The 15,307-nt window shown below is 31.6% G+C and overlaps 1 protein-coding gene and 8 non-coding genes across 9 annotated transcripts in view; all 9 read left to right on the top strand.

The window, feature by feature from the left end:
• LOC142332237 (uncharacterized) overlaps positions 1–15,307 on the top strand; it is a 59,056-nt gene that overhangs the window by 11,641 nt on the left and 32,108 nt on the right. The window lies entirely within an intron of this gene.
• Positions 5,942–6,060, top strand: LOC142332668 (5S ribosomal RNA). The gene has a single exon (XR_012758381.1). It is a non-coding gene; the product is annotated as a 5S ribosomal RNA (ribosomal RNA).
• On the top strand, positions 7,090–7,208 carry LOC142332669 (5S ribosomal RNA). The gene has a single exon (XR_012758382.1). It is a non-coding gene; the product is annotated as a 5S ribosomal RNA (ribosomal RNA).
• LOC142332685 (U2 spliceosomal RNA) lies at positions 8,393–8,585 on the top strand. The gene has a single exon (XR_012758395.1). It is a non-coding gene; the product is annotated as a U2 spliceosomal RNA (small nuclear RNA).
• On the top strand, positions 9,739–9,857 carry LOC142332666 (5S ribosomal RNA). The gene has a single exon (XR_012758379.1). It is a non-coding gene; the product is annotated as a 5S ribosomal RNA (ribosomal RNA).
• Positions 11,504–11,622, top strand: LOC142332663 (5S ribosomal RNA). The gene has a single exon (XR_012758376.1). It is a non-coding gene; the product is annotated as a 5S ribosomal RNA (ribosomal RNA).
• LOC142332662 (5S ribosomal RNA) lies at positions 12,646–12,764 on the top strand. Its single transcript, XR_012758375.1, has one exon. It is a non-coding gene; the product is annotated as a 5S ribosomal RNA (ribosomal RNA).
• Positions 13,939–14,131, top strand: LOC142332684 (U2 spliceosomal RNA). Its single transcript, XR_012758394.1, has one exon. It is a non-coding gene; the product is annotated as a U2 spliceosomal RNA (small nuclear RNA).
• Positions 14,979–15,097, top strand: LOC142332650 (5S ribosomal RNA). Its single transcript, XR_012758364.1, has one exon. It is a non-coding gene; the product is annotated as a 5S ribosomal RNA (ribosomal RNA).

The raw sequence follows: 15,307 nt of genomic DNA, 5'->3' as shown, positions 1-15,307 counted from the left end.
CACGCTACAAAAATTGTCATTTATCTCATCCTGTGAAGCTTGACGGTGGTCCTTTCTTTTTCCTGTCTAGCGTCCGGTAATTACCTTTCAGATAATACTTCAGAGGATGATATGTATGAGTGTAAATGAAGTGCAGTCTTGCACAGTCTCAGTTCGATTATTCCTGAGATGTGTGGTTAATTGAAACCCAACCACCAAAGAACACCGGTATCCACGATCTAGTATTCAAATCCTGTAAAAATAATTGACTTTACTAAGACTTGAACGCTGGAACTCTCGACTTCCAAATCAGGTGATTTGGGAAGACGCGTTCACCACTAGACGATAGTGGTGAACGCGTCTGGTTTGAAAATTAGCACAGTGTTCTTTGAATGACAAATCCGTCATTCTGTAGGAAGAAGAAGATAGCGAAAACTGATGTTGCTCCAGCCTTAAAAATATATGTCATTAATTTAAAAAGTTCCTGAAGCATTTGTGGGTGCTTTTTTCAGAATTATTTAGCGACATTTTTAGGTAACTTAATTCAGAATAACTAATTTGATCAGTGTTTGTTTATTCAGTATGTATAGCTGCCACAATGAGCTCGGTTTACGACGGCTGGTACAATGCCTATATTTCAAACAGAAAACATTTAGTTTAGTTGTCACCAACTTAAACAAATTTCTTTCTTTTAAAAACAGCTTATTACTTTATGTTATTACGGATTATTTAAAAATATTTTCTAATTCTGCTGTATCTATACTTTATAAATGATTTAGTATTATGCCATAAAAAGAAATCTTTTGATATACTTTTATACGTTATAAAAATGTTGGCCCGTTGTTTTTTATAATTACGTCAGCAGGCGTAATCTTCTGACATATATATATATAATTTATGATCTATCATTAGTTTATTAATTATAAAAATAAACTTGGACAGGCCAAGTATTGTAACTCAGTAAATGAGTCACGTTTCTTAGAATCACAGCAAGAACAGTATATAAATAATGAGACCGGATTATATGCATTTGCATATTAAGCTCTTCCTCACCGGTTTTCGCATATTTTCGCTACATTAATACCTTGTTAATAAATGAAATCTTACGTTGTAGCCGGCCAAACCTATTAGCCACCTGGCTCTTAGAGCGCACTTAGCAGCCGCGGAACAGTTCTTCTGATTGTATATCTTTACAAAATGTTAAATAATTGTTAATTATCGAATTTATCGATATGTTATTCAACTACTTACTAATTGAATGCTGATTTTGAAATAAATAAAAAAAAACTAAAAATTACTATTTTTTTTATTTAAAGTTGCATATTTTGACTCTTTTCATGCATATTTAATCATTTTTCTTGCATATTTCAAGCTTTTTATGTTGCATATAATCCGGTCTATAAATAATATTGTTTGCAATCAAATTTGACATAATTGAATTTAATTATATATATGTATATATAATATACATATAACTGTTCATTCTTAGGAATATGAAATAAACAAACTGCGAGTGTGGTAGTGGGTGTATATACAGCGCACTATTGTACGCGCCCCTGCTATACACTCTGCGGGCTTCCTCTGGTGACGGACTTTTCCACAGCCAGGTGCGCATCTGTAAACAGAGCCGTACGGTTAGACAAATAGTCACGCACTACGGCCTGCAGGGCTACGGGAACATTGAGGCGTTCTAACGCATAGAGAACAGAACAAGGAAGGAAATGCTGCCTCTATGTCAATAGAGGCAAGTTCTATTAATTAATAATAATTATAATGGCAGTTCTATTAATAGAGGCAGCGATAGATATAAGGAGGCTATATATTCGACACGTATATTTTTTTATGTTTGTTCGCGTATAACTTTTTTCCTATTAATCCGATTCAAATAAATCTTATTGCAGTCGACCCAGCTGCTTTTCGCGGTGTTACTATGATGTTGAAAAATGTAGACAAAAAATCGGTCTGAAAATTGACAAGATCTTTTTTTCGCCGTCCGGTGGGTATGTAGGTACAGTGGGAATCCTGATATTGTATATTTATCAATCGCGATATGTTATATGGTCTTCTGTAGGGCAGGTAATGTGAAATTCTGTGCAAGATCTCTTCATATCTTGTACAGAATCACACCGTTACAGAATCAACTTATCGTTATTAATCAGACATAGAGAATTATGAAATAGTTATTCTTGTATATAAATGAAACCTTTATGAAATTGCGTTTAAAAGTAAGAAATAATTTTTTATGTAATTCCTTGAAAACTTTTTTGAATCGAAGCCTTCTTCTAAAAAATTAATTTCTAGATGTAATGTAAATTTGTTTTATAATACTATACACGTATAATACAGAAAAACCAATATCGATATTACATGAGAGTAATTCATATTTATGTGCTTTGATTGCTTTTCCGTTTGTGATTATTACGTATTTTTTATATACGTCATCTACAAGTCCATTCAAGTACCAAATAAAGTAGATCATGTGTTTTGGCGCCGATTCAAAAACGTGTCTTAAGGATTTAATTAAATATTTTAACGAAATATATATATATATATATATATAATTATTTTTATAAAATGGAACAGACATCAAAATACGCTAAAAAAGATATATTATATATATATTTTTTTCTTTTGTCGATTCCTGTGTGGTTTATTGAAACCCAACCACCAAAGAACACCGGTATCCACGATCTAGTATTCAAATCCATGTAAAAATAACTGGCTTTACTAGGACTTGAACGCTGGAACTCTCGACTTCCAAATCAGCTGATTTGGGAAGACGCGTTAACCACTAGACCAACCCGGTGGGTTAGAGTTCAGCGATCTGGTCACGTCCATTGCAACATATACCGCGGCCGTATACTGTATTTACGTATTGTTTTGTTTTACTGTTTTATGCATTAAAATTTCCGGTCATAAGAAAAGAACCTATTTAAGTTTAGCAGATAAAGTTAAAATTTTAAAACAATACGACGAATTGAATTTAAAAATGAAAATCCATAGAGGAGCCGCAATTAAATTCCGCAATCAAAATTAAGCGGTATACTAAAAAATCGAATTAAGTTCGAGAACATTGCTATTACCGATTGGAAAAGAAAGTGCGGAGGTAAAAAATCAAACAGTTGATGTTTATTGATTGGGTTTAAACAAGCCAACTCTACGAATACCTGCCCCTATTAATCGTATACTGTTGCAAAAAGCAAATTATTTAGCACAAAAAAATGGGTGAGCAGTTTACTGCAATGGATGGGTGGTTAACTAGGTGGAAAAATCGGCAGGAATAACCTGTGAAAAACTACGCGGAGATAAACAAGACTCTGACGTTAATTCGGCTAAGAACTGGGCAGGAACAATCTGGAAAACTGTACTGAAAAGGTACGCGCCAGAAAACATCTACAACATTGACGAGATGGGACATTACTACAAAACGACGTCAGATCAATGCATGGTTTTCAAAAAATCTATAGCTTGTGCCGGTAAAAAAATGAAAGCCAAAATCCAATTTTTTTTTTAATTTTAGATTTATTTTTGGACACTTAATTCAGTCAATTGCAATCAAAAAAGGGAGGTGCACAACTAAATGTTACAACAGTCCAAAATATCAACATCGTACGGCTAATCATTTTTGAGTTATGCGAGATACATACGCACGTACGTACATACTTCACGCAGAAACTAGTCAAAACGGTTTCATGAATGGTCACAATAAAATACTTTCTTTACTTCGTACAAGGAAGTAAAAATATTGAAATGAAAATCATAGGAACATGCATTTTTTAATTGCTGTTATTATTTATAAGATTCCTGTACTCTAAGATTAGCTTAATGTGAATTTATCAATAACCACATTGAACACGTAGTTTTTACTTCCTTGTACGAAATAAATGAAATATTGTAATGGCGAAAAATTTCGGTTTTCAAATTTCAACGGAAATATCTATTTTATCATCCTTGAATTCATTTTAACTAGTTTCGGCGTGACGTCTGTATGTACGTACGTATGTATCTGACATAACTCAAAATTAGCAATAGGATGTTGAAATTTTGTAAATAAGACTTATAAATTCACATTAAACACATATTAGAGTACAGGAATTTTATAAATATTAACAGCGATTAAAAAATGCATTTTCCTATGATTTTCATTTCAATATTTTTACTTCCTTATACGAAGTAAAGAAAGTTTTTTTTATTTTGACCATTCCTGAATCCGTAATGACTAGTTCTGCGTGAAGTATGTACGTATGTATCTCGCATAACTCAAAAATTATTAGATGTGCACATACCATTTTGCAATCGACTTGACGAAAAAAGTCCAAAATCAAAAACTGGATTTTTTTACTTTTTCTTAACTGCACATATAAGCCCTCATTTAGAGCTTTTCAACAATATATCATAAGCGGTACATATTTTCATCGGTTCCAGAGTTATAGCGGAATAAAATATATGTTGATATTTTGGAATGTTGTCACATTTTCTTGTGCACCTCAGTTTTTATTGCAATCGATTGAACCGAATGTCCAAAATAAAGTCAATATATTGATTTATTAATTATTAACCACTGATTGTAAAAAAAGTTATACAATAAATAATTATTCAATAATAACAAATAAAATTAAATCAATTATTCTTGAAATATAATTTTATGTAATTTAATAGGTTTACAAATAAGTCATGTGGTGTCCATATAGGATTTTTTTTAAGATTCCTTAGGACAAAAATTTAAAAAAGGAAAGGTTTTTTCTCACCGATATATATACTTTTCATTGTTGATGTTTTTTTGCATTTATGGCTGTAGCCGTAAAATTAAAATAATCTTTTTTGAAAGTTTAACCTTTTCTGATCATGTAGCCATTAAACTGGCTATGTATGACGTCAGTTTTAAAATGCTGTTACAAAATCATTTTATATGGTATCTAAGTCTGTTATTTTGTTTTATATTCACAAAGGAATCAGTTTTATTACACAATTTGAACGAGGTTTATACTATATAAAATGTTTTTATTTAGACTAGAAAGAGAGTATGACCATTTTTTTCTCAGAAATGTGGTTGTGTGTGTGTGTGTGTGTGTGTGTGAAACTTGTGTATTATGATTGCTATGAGGGTAACTGATTTATTTATTATTTACAAAAATAGCTTATTGTATTAACAACATATCGATGTATTGAAACACATAATAAGTTATGTTATACGGCACAAACAAAAAAAAAGGTTGTTGTAGTCATAAATATATCACTTATACTACAAGTCTAAAATATCATTTCTGAATAAAGATGTCGGTAAATATGAAACACATAACGATTCGTAATCAATAACGGTACAGTAAAATAACAGTAACATGGCATAAAATACATACACATGGCATACAATAATAGTAGTATGAATAACAGTAAAAATTGTTTTTTTGTCAATATGAATAGCCTTTTAAGTGGTGGTAATTTTTATAAAACGTAGTTTTCTGATTCTACTTTCACTTATACTAACATATGTGATTTATGACAGGTTTTTCATCATATTTGCCCAATTTTAAACCGATTTGCCTGAAAGTATTATTTTTAAAATCAGCAAACTATGTTTCATAAAGATAAAAAAAAATTTCGCTAATAATAAACGCGGTAGAAATGCGCAAAAAAATCCTGCAATTAAATTATCAAAATTTCTGTGCTGTTTAAATTTTTTTGTTGTTACAGGCAAAAAAATTATCCAATCGTAACGGTTTTTCTTTTTGTCAGAATCTGTTAAATCTCTTTAAAATACTGTAATTTTTTGAATTTTTTTTCACAAGACGGTAGCATAAGAATATGAAGGGAGGCAATCAGATACCTATATATTTTCGCGGAGCGCTAATCAACCGCGGATCATTGTGATGGGGAAAATTTAAATGAAAAATACAGATCATGCTTTTTGTATTTGTAGATAACGTAGAAAAAATTAAGTTGTTGACGGACAGTTAACAATCTTGTCAACGGCCATACCACGTTGAACACACCGGTTCTCGTCTGATCACCGAAGTTAAGCAACGTCGGGCGCGGTTAGTACTTGGATGGGTGACCGCTTGGGAATAACGCGTGCTGTTGGCATCTTTATTTTTTGAAAAATATTTTTACAAACCAAAAAAGTTCACTTAACCGGCTACAGTTATTTTTCATCGTTGTATTAAAAACAAGCCTCTACTGTAATATATTTTAACGATTTTCATTCAAAAAAATTTTTTTGGTATTAAATTCATATCTCACTTTTTTTAATGTTCTTTAGTTATTAGTGAAGCTAAGAATGTAAAAGAAAAACTAATTAAATTTTTTAATATTAGTTTTAGTAGCATCACAAATTCGGAAAAAAATATTTTCTACTTTTTGAAAATTTCAAACCTTTGTGATGGATCAGTGGGAAATTTAATGTTGGACATATTCGCTAAATTTACTGTATAATAATAAAAATAAATAAATATGAAAATAAACGATTTAAATCAAAAATAATTTTTTATTATCGCAATTTTTTTTTATTGCCGAGGGATGGGCAAAAATCTTCTTTTTTAGGTTGTAGTGAAAATTAAATAATTTTTTTTTAGTAATTTGGATCCGTCTTGATAATTATATACGTCAAGTATATTAAGAAAAATAGTTTCTCAAATTGACCGAGTAAAGTTTAACAGTTTTATATCGGCCATTGCACTCCGATCCTTTTTTCAGTTATTTCAATAATTTAATATATTAGTTCCACCCCGACGGTGATACCAGTCTAACAAGTTTGTCGAAAATATGTATACGGACTACAGAATTATAAGACCAACATACTTATGTGCTGCACACGTATATTCGAAAAAAAAAAATAGAAATTATGGACTGGCGAACATTCCTTCTCGTAGATTCTTTACAATCTATTTAATTTTACTTTTTTAAGTTTTTCCTTAGCAGAGAAATCGGTAAAAATTACCGTTTGTTTTTCCTCATTGATCTATATACTTTTCTACTGTAGCTGCTGCTGCCGCTGCCGAAAAATTAAAAAATGTCGTTTTTTAAAATTTTAAATGAAAAATAGAGGTTGACTGTTACTTTAATTAATAGATAACGTAGAAAAAATTAAGCTGTTGACGGACAGTTAACGATCTTGTCAACGGCCATACCACGTTGAACACACCGGTTTTCGTCTGATCACCGAAGTTAAGCAACGTCGGGCGCGGTTAGTACTTGGATGGGTGACCGCTTGGGAATACCGCGTGCTGTTGGCATTTTTTTTTTTTTTTTTTTTTGTTCGGTTATTCATTATTTGTCAGACAAGTTTAAGAAATTATTTCTGCAGAAACATTCATTTAATACATAAAGTGTATAAAAAAATCTCAAATTTTAATAAATCTAATTCGCAAAAAGAAAAGAGGAGATCTTAATTTGATTTTATACGAAACATGTTGTTGACAGATGAACCTCTTCTCAACGGCCGTACCACTTTCACGTTGTGCATTCCTACCAATCACCGAATTTATGTTTATTTAAATCTCATTAATATTTCAATAGAAGCTACAGTTAGAATTCCAGTCCATCTGGACGAGCCGTTACTAAAATTTCACAAGTTAGATTTAGACCTTTACCCAAATTTTGATATTCATTCGTGAAGTAGTTTTACACACCACTACTAGTTGGATTTAAAACTTCACCCCTGTCACGTACAGACATCTAGGCGAACGTAAAGAGCGGTTTATTTTTTATCACTAATAGAAAGCAATGATTTAGTTTAGTTGTCATAGTAGAATTAATTATCCTAAGGAATAAAGAATAAAAGAACAAGTGAGTAGTCCAGCAACCTGAAACTACTATAATAAACATAATCCATTTGCAGTCAAATTTAATCTCGAATTAACAATTGAGAAAAGAATAAATTCGTAAATATATACCTATTGTGAATTGAATTATCCTGTAAAGTATTAATATTTTTGAAAAAAATACTGGTAAATTAATTTCGATTTAACGCAGTACATTATGAAATGATACATTTTTTAAAAGGTTGTTGTAGTAATTTAAAAGTGTAATAATATAAACTAAGATAAGATCTCTGATGGATGTTTCTATTTAAGAAGAAATAATACTTTTAAAATCAGAATTACGAGTAACAGTAGTAATACTTTGTATAACCGGTGGTAAGATATTGATAAATATTTTAGTTTCTAAAGGTGGTACAGGTAGCGCTGATGTATATTCTTTATTTAAAATCATTGATATATTTTAACGGTATTTTTTAGTGTTCTAATATAATTGTATTTGAATCATTTTTTTAGTTAAATATTTTTTAATATAATCTTATTTCCTGAAATCATTGTTATTAAAGTGTAATGAGAGTAATATGTAAAATAAGGTAACTTCTCGAATGATCCGTTTGTAAAATTTCGGGGCGGGTCCATGTTTGGTGGTCAGTGTCGTTATCGCTTCTCGGCCTCTTGGCTAAGATCAAAGTGTAGTATCTGTTCTTATCAGCTTAATATCTGATACGCCCGGCATCGCTGGGCCAGAATATTAAACTGATTTTTGGAAAATGACGGAGTGCTAGGGGCTTGCTCCACCTCTGTCGCGGGTTGACCCGGTATTGCAGTACCGCCGGGACCGGCCCATCTAATTTCAAATCAATTTAAATAATTATTTGCCTGGGACTTTCTATCGTGCCTGGTGAGTCACGATTCGTTATAGGTACATTTAATTTTACCTATCCGAAAACAAAACACCGTTGTGCATCGGTGTCGCTTGGATTGTAATTGTTGTCAACATTCTAGTAGGGTGGTTACGGCTGGTCCATTTTTATTCTAAACACGACGAACAAACGCGGATGATAATGAAAACTATTTGATATCACCAGGTACCAGGTCGTTTAAAAAAATTCCTCATCTTTTAACGACTTTGAAGAAATAGCGGTGTTTTAATAGGAAAGAGTTAAGCCATCAAATTACGCACGTGTTAAGTGTTTCTATCGTGCCTGGTGAGTCACGATTCGTTATAGGTACATTTAATTTTACCTATCCGAAAACAAAACACCGTTGTGCATCGGTGTCGCTTGGATTGTAATTGTTGTCAACATTCTAGTAGGGTGGTTACGGCTGGTCCATTTTTATTCTAAACACGACGAACAAACGCGGATGATAATGAAAACTATTTGATATCACCAGGTACCAGGTCGTTTAAAAAAATTCCTCATCTTTTAACGACTTTGAAGAAATAGCGGTGTTTTAATAGGAAAGAGTTAAGCCATCAAATTACGCACGTATTAAGTGTTGACGGTGTTTAATTTCCATAACTTGCTTACGGTGGTGGTCATTTTATTCTCATAAACAATTGATTTGATTAATTATAATCTGTAGCATTTTTCTTTACCCTTCGCTGAATTACGCGCAAGATTATTTTCATTTTTCTTACCACTCGATTAACTGTGAAATAAATAACTAACTTAATGTCAGACCTGCGCTTTACCAAGACTACACGTTTACCAGTACGTTCACACAGATCTCGATGGGTCGCGAATCACTTTCAAAATATTGATGGGGACTATTAATAAGTAAATAATATTGGTAAGAAATAATAATAAAACTAGTTTTCCTCATTTTACTATGTTGCATTGTTTAAGTTAAGAAATGTAGTATGATTAAATAATAAGTGGCAGTGTAAATCAATGAAAACTTTTTTACTAAAATATGGAGGTTCATTAAATTAAAATAATAAAAAAGAAATTACAAAAAAATATAAACTTATAGAAACGTTAGGCAGATCATCAGTAAACGCGTCAACGGCCATATCACGTTGAACACACCGGTTCTCGTCCGATCACCGAAGTTAAGCAACGTCGGGCGCGGTTAGTACTTGGATGGGTGACCGCTTGGGAATACCGCGTGCTGTTGGCACCTTTTTTTTGTATAAAAAGAATTTGATTCTCTTTTAGATACAGCAGGCTAATGCAGTCCAAAAAATGATCGCTGAACCAGCAGCTACCGTTGTTATTTTATAGAAAAACATGTTCTGTAATCTATTTTATTTTGTTTTAAATATATTTCACTTATATGTTATATTTTAGGTCTCCCAATTTTTATTACTGAAACTGTCGTGGTAACGACAATAACCAAATTTTTTTTAATTTCTATTTATTACAAATTTAAAAAAAAATTATATATTCGACTTTTTTTAAATTTCAAAATGTATGGATACAGGAAGTTTTATTAATAATGAGAAAATATTCACTAAAATTATTATTGTTTAATATATTTATAGCAAAATTAAAAAAAAAAAATAATCGCATTTTATTTAAACATCTGTGAGAACCCCGTCAGGGTTAGGGAATTCTGTTAAGTGACTTTCGAGCATTAAAAATTTCAAACTGCAAAAAAAGAAAACGGATCTCGCTGTTCTCATACAACAGAAAAGCCGTACGGTTAAAATTATGTTATTTATGTAATAACGAACGTTGCTTCTAACTTCATCCGCTCAAATTCGTAACTAAAGAACGACTTGACTCACCTAGACCAATCTTCATCAAATTGTCACATGCGCAACTTAAGATGCTTTACTGCAGCATATCAAAATTTCGAATAGAATTTTTGTGTTATGCACCATTTGAATAATTCTTTACAAGTCATTGAAATCACTTTTTTGCTATTTTACTTCCTACTACAAGTAAGTACAGTTTGTACTTCGTACAAGTAAATCTGAAAACCGAAATTTTTCGCGGTTTTTCGGTTTTCAGATTTCAACGGAAATATATATTTTGACTAATATTCGGCTTGACGTTTGTACGTACGTGCGGATGTATCTCGAATAAGGGAAAAACGATTAGCCGTATGTGTTTGAAATTTGGTATATAGGACTTGTAACATCTCGTTGTGAATCTCTCCTTTTGCTTGCAATCGATTTTACCAAAAATGTCGAAAATAGCCAAAAATCAAAAATATTTTTACCTTTTCTTAACTCCACTAATAAAGCTTCATTGAGAGCATTTCAACGATTTATCATAAGGTGGTACTTATATTCATTGGTTCCAGAGTTATAGCGAAATGATATTTTTATTATTGAAATATTCCGATCTTACAAGGGGAAGGGACATCGGATCGAATACGATTTCATTTTCTTATTTTAATTTTAATATAAGCATATTGATTTCTTAATAATTGTTAACCTCTTTACAATAAATAATTATTCAATAAAAGTAATAAAAAAAATTAAATCAACATTTATCCGAGAAAAAAAATTTTAAGTATTTCTCATTAAAAAAAAAGAAAAGTATATACGTAATTTAATAGCCGTACAAGGATGTCGCGTGTCCACACCGCTTTTTTTTTAAGTTTCCTTTAGGACAGAAATCGTAACAAATGACAGATTTTGTGTTGATCGATCTGTATACTTGCCGTTTTTGTTGTTGTAATAATATCTGCATATATAGCCGTAAAATGAAAATAACCTCTTTTTCGAAAGTTTAAATGAAAAATACAGATCATGCTTTTTGTATTTGTAGATAACGTAGAAAAAATTAAGTTGTTGACGGACAGTTAGCAATCTTGTCAACGGCCATACCACGTTGAACACACCGGTTCTCGTCTGATCACCGAAGTTAAGCAACGTCGGGCGCGGTTAGTACTTGGATGGGTGACCGCTTGGGAATACCGCGTGCTGTTGGCATCTTTATTTTTTGAAAAATATTTTTACAAACCAAAAAAGTTCACTTAACCGGCTACAGTTATTTTTCATCGTTGTATTAAAAACAAGCCTCTACTGTAATATATTTTAACGATTTTCATTCAAAAAAATTTTTTTTGTATTAAATTCATATCTCACTTTTTTTAATGTTCTTTAGTTATTAGTGAAGCTAAGATGATAAAAGAAAAACTAATTAAATTTTTTAATATTAGTTTTAGTAGTATCACAAATTCGGAAAAAAATATTTTCTACTTTTTGAAAATTTCAAACCTTTATGATGGATCAGCGGGAAATTTAATGTTGGACATATTCGCTAAATTTACTGTATAATAATAAAAATAAATAAATATGAAAATAAACGATTTAAATCAAAAATAATTTTTTATTATCGCAATTTTTTTTTATTGCCGAGGGATGGGCAAAAATCTTCTTTTTTTGGTTGTAGTGAAAATTAAATAATTTTTTTTTAGTAATTTGGATCCGTCTTGATAATTATATACGTCAAGTATATTAAGAAAAATAGTTTCTCAAATTGACCGAGTAAAGTTTAACAGTTTTATATCGGCCATTGCACTCCGATCCTTTTTTCAGTTATTTCAATAATTTAATATATTAGTTCCACCCCGACGGTGATACCAGTCTAACAAGTTTGTCGAAAATATGTATACGGACTACAGAATTATAAGACCAACATACTTATGTGCTGCACACGTATATTCGAAAAAAAAAATAGAAATTATGGACTGGCGAACATTCCTTCTCGTAGATTCTTTACAATCTATTTAATTTTACTTTTTTAAGTTTTTCCTTAGCAGAGAAATCGGTAAAAATTACCGTTTGTTTTTCCTCATTGATCAATATACTTTTCTACTGTAGCTGCTGCTGCCGCTGCCGAAAAGTTAAAAAAATGTCGTTTTTTAAAATTTTAAATGAAAAATAGAGGTTGACTGTTACTAATAGATAACGTAGAAAAAATTAAGCTGTTGACGGACAGTTAACGATCTTGTCAACGGCCATACCACGTTGAACACACCGGTTCTCGTCTGATCACCGAAGTTAAGCAACGTCGGGCGCGGTTAGTACTTGGATGGGTGACCGCTTGGGAATACCGCGTGCTGTTGGCATTTTTTTTTTGTTCAGTTATTCCATAATTTGTCAGACAAGTTTAAGAAATTATTTCTGTAGAAACATTCATTTAATACATAAAGTGTATAAAAAAATCTCAAATTTTAATAAATCTAATTCGCAAAAAGAAAAGAGGAGATCTTAATTTGATTTTATACGAAACATGTTGTTGACAGATGAACCTCTTCTCAACGGCCGTACCACTTTCACGTTGTGCATTCCTACCAATCACCGAGTTTATGTTTATTTAAATCTCATTAATATTTCAATAGAAGCTACAGTTAGAATTCCAGTCCATCTGGACGAGCCGTTACTAAAATTTCACAAGTTAGATTTAGACCTTTACCCAAATTTTGATATTCATTCGTGAAGTAGTTTTACACACCACTACTAGTTGGATTTAAAACTTCACCCCTGTCACGTACAGACATCTAGGCGAACGTAAAGAGCGGTTTATTTTTTATCACTAATAGAAAGCAATGATTTAGTTTAGTTGTCATAGTAGAATTAATTATCCTAAGGAATAAAGAATAAAAGAACAAGTGAGTAGTCCAGCAACCTGAAACTACTATAATAAACATAATCCATTTGCAGTCAAATTTAATCTCGAATTAACAATTGAGAAAAGAATAAATTCGTAAATATATACCTATTGTGAATTGAATTATCCTGTAAAGTATTAATATTTTTGAAAAAAATACTGGTAAATTAATTTCGATTTAACGCAGTACATTATGAAATGATACATTTTTTAAAAGGTTGTTGTAGTAATTTAAAAGTGTAATAATATAAACTAAGATAAGATCTCTGATGGATGTTTCTATTTAAGAAGAAATAATACTTTTAAAATCAGAATTACGAGTAACAGTAGTAATACTTTGTATAACCGGTGGTAAGATATTGATAAATATTTTAGTTTCTAAAGGTGGTACAGGTAGCGCTGATGTATATTCTTTATTTAAAATCATTGATATATTTTAACAGTATTTTTTAGTGTTCTAATATAATTGTATTTGAATCATTTTTTTAGTTAAATATTTTTTAATATAATCTTATTTCCTGAAATCATTGTTATTAAAGTGTAATGAGAGTAATATGTAAAATAAGGTAACTTCTCGAATGATCCGTTTGTAAAATTTCGGGGCGGGTCCATGTTTGGTGGTCAGTGTCGTTATCGCTTCTCGGCCTCTTGGCTAAGATCAAAGTGTAGTATCTGTTCTTATCAGCTTAATATCTGATACGCCCGGCATCGCTGGGCCAGAATATTAAACTGATTTTTGGAAAATGACGGAGTGCTAGGGGCTTGCTCCACCTCTGTCGCGGGTTGACCCGGTATTGCAGTACCGCCGGGACCGGCCCATCTAATTTCAAATCAATTTAAATAATTATTTGCCTGGGACTTTCTATCGTGCCTGGTGAGTCACGATTCGTTAATAGGTGCATTTAATTTTACCTATCCGAAAACAAAACACCGTTGTGCATCGGTGTCGCTTGGATTGTAATTGTTGTCAACATTCTAGTAGTGGGGTTACGGCTGGTCCATTTTTACTCTGAACACGACGAACAAACGCGGATGATAATGAAAATTATTTTTTATCACCAGGTACCAGGTCGTTTAAAAAAATTCCTCATCTTTTAGACTTTGAAGAAATAACGGTGTTTTAATAGGAAAGACTTAAGCCATCAAATTACGCACGTATTGAGTGTTGACGGTGTTTAATTTCCATAACTTGCTTACGGTGGTGGTCATTTTATTCCTCATTAAACAATTGATTTGACTAATTATTATAATCTGTAGCATTTTTCTTTACCCTTCGCTGAATTACGCACAAGATTATTTTCATTTTTCTTACCACTCGATTAACTGTGAAATAAATAACTAACTAATGTCAGACCTGCGCTTTACCAAGACTTACACGTTTACCGGTACGTTCACACAGATCTCGATGGGTCGCGAATCACTTTCAAAATATTGATGGGGACTATTAATAAGTAAATAATATTGGTAAGAAATAATAATAACTAGGTTTCCTCATTTTACTATGTTGCATTGTTTAAGTTAACAAATGTAGTATGATTAATGATAAGTGGCAATGTAAATCAATGAAAACTTTTTTACTAAAATATGGAGGTTCATTAAATTAAAATAATAAAAAAGAAATTACAAAATAATATAAACTTATAGAAACGTTAGGCAGATCATCAGTAAACGCGTCAACGGCCATACCACGTTGAACACACCGGTTCTCGTCCGATCACCGAAGTTAAGCAACGTCGGGCGCGGTTAGTACTTGGATGGGTGACCGCTTGGGAATACCGCGTGCTGTTGGCACCTTTTTTTTGTATAAAAAGAATTTGATTCCCTTTTAGATACAGCAGGCTAATGCAGTCCAAAAAATGATCGCTGAACCAGCAGCTACCGTTGTTATTTTATAGAAAAACATGTTCTGTAATCTATTTTATTTTGTTTTAAATATATTTCACTTATATGTTATATTTTAGGTCTCCCAATTTTTATTACTGAAACTGTCGTGGTAACGAC

The sequence above is a fragment of the Lycorma delicatula genome, chromosome 11, assembly GCF_047948215.1.
Source record: "Lycorma delicatula isolate Av1 chromosome 11, ASM4794821v1, whole genome shotgun sequence".
Taxonomy (NCBI): domain Eukaryota; kingdom Metazoa; phylum Arthropoda; class Insecta; order Hemiptera; family Fulgoridae; genus Lycorma; species Lycorma delicatula.
Note: the sequence above shows the minus strand (reverse complement) of the source record. Positions and strands in the feature narration are given on the sequence as shown.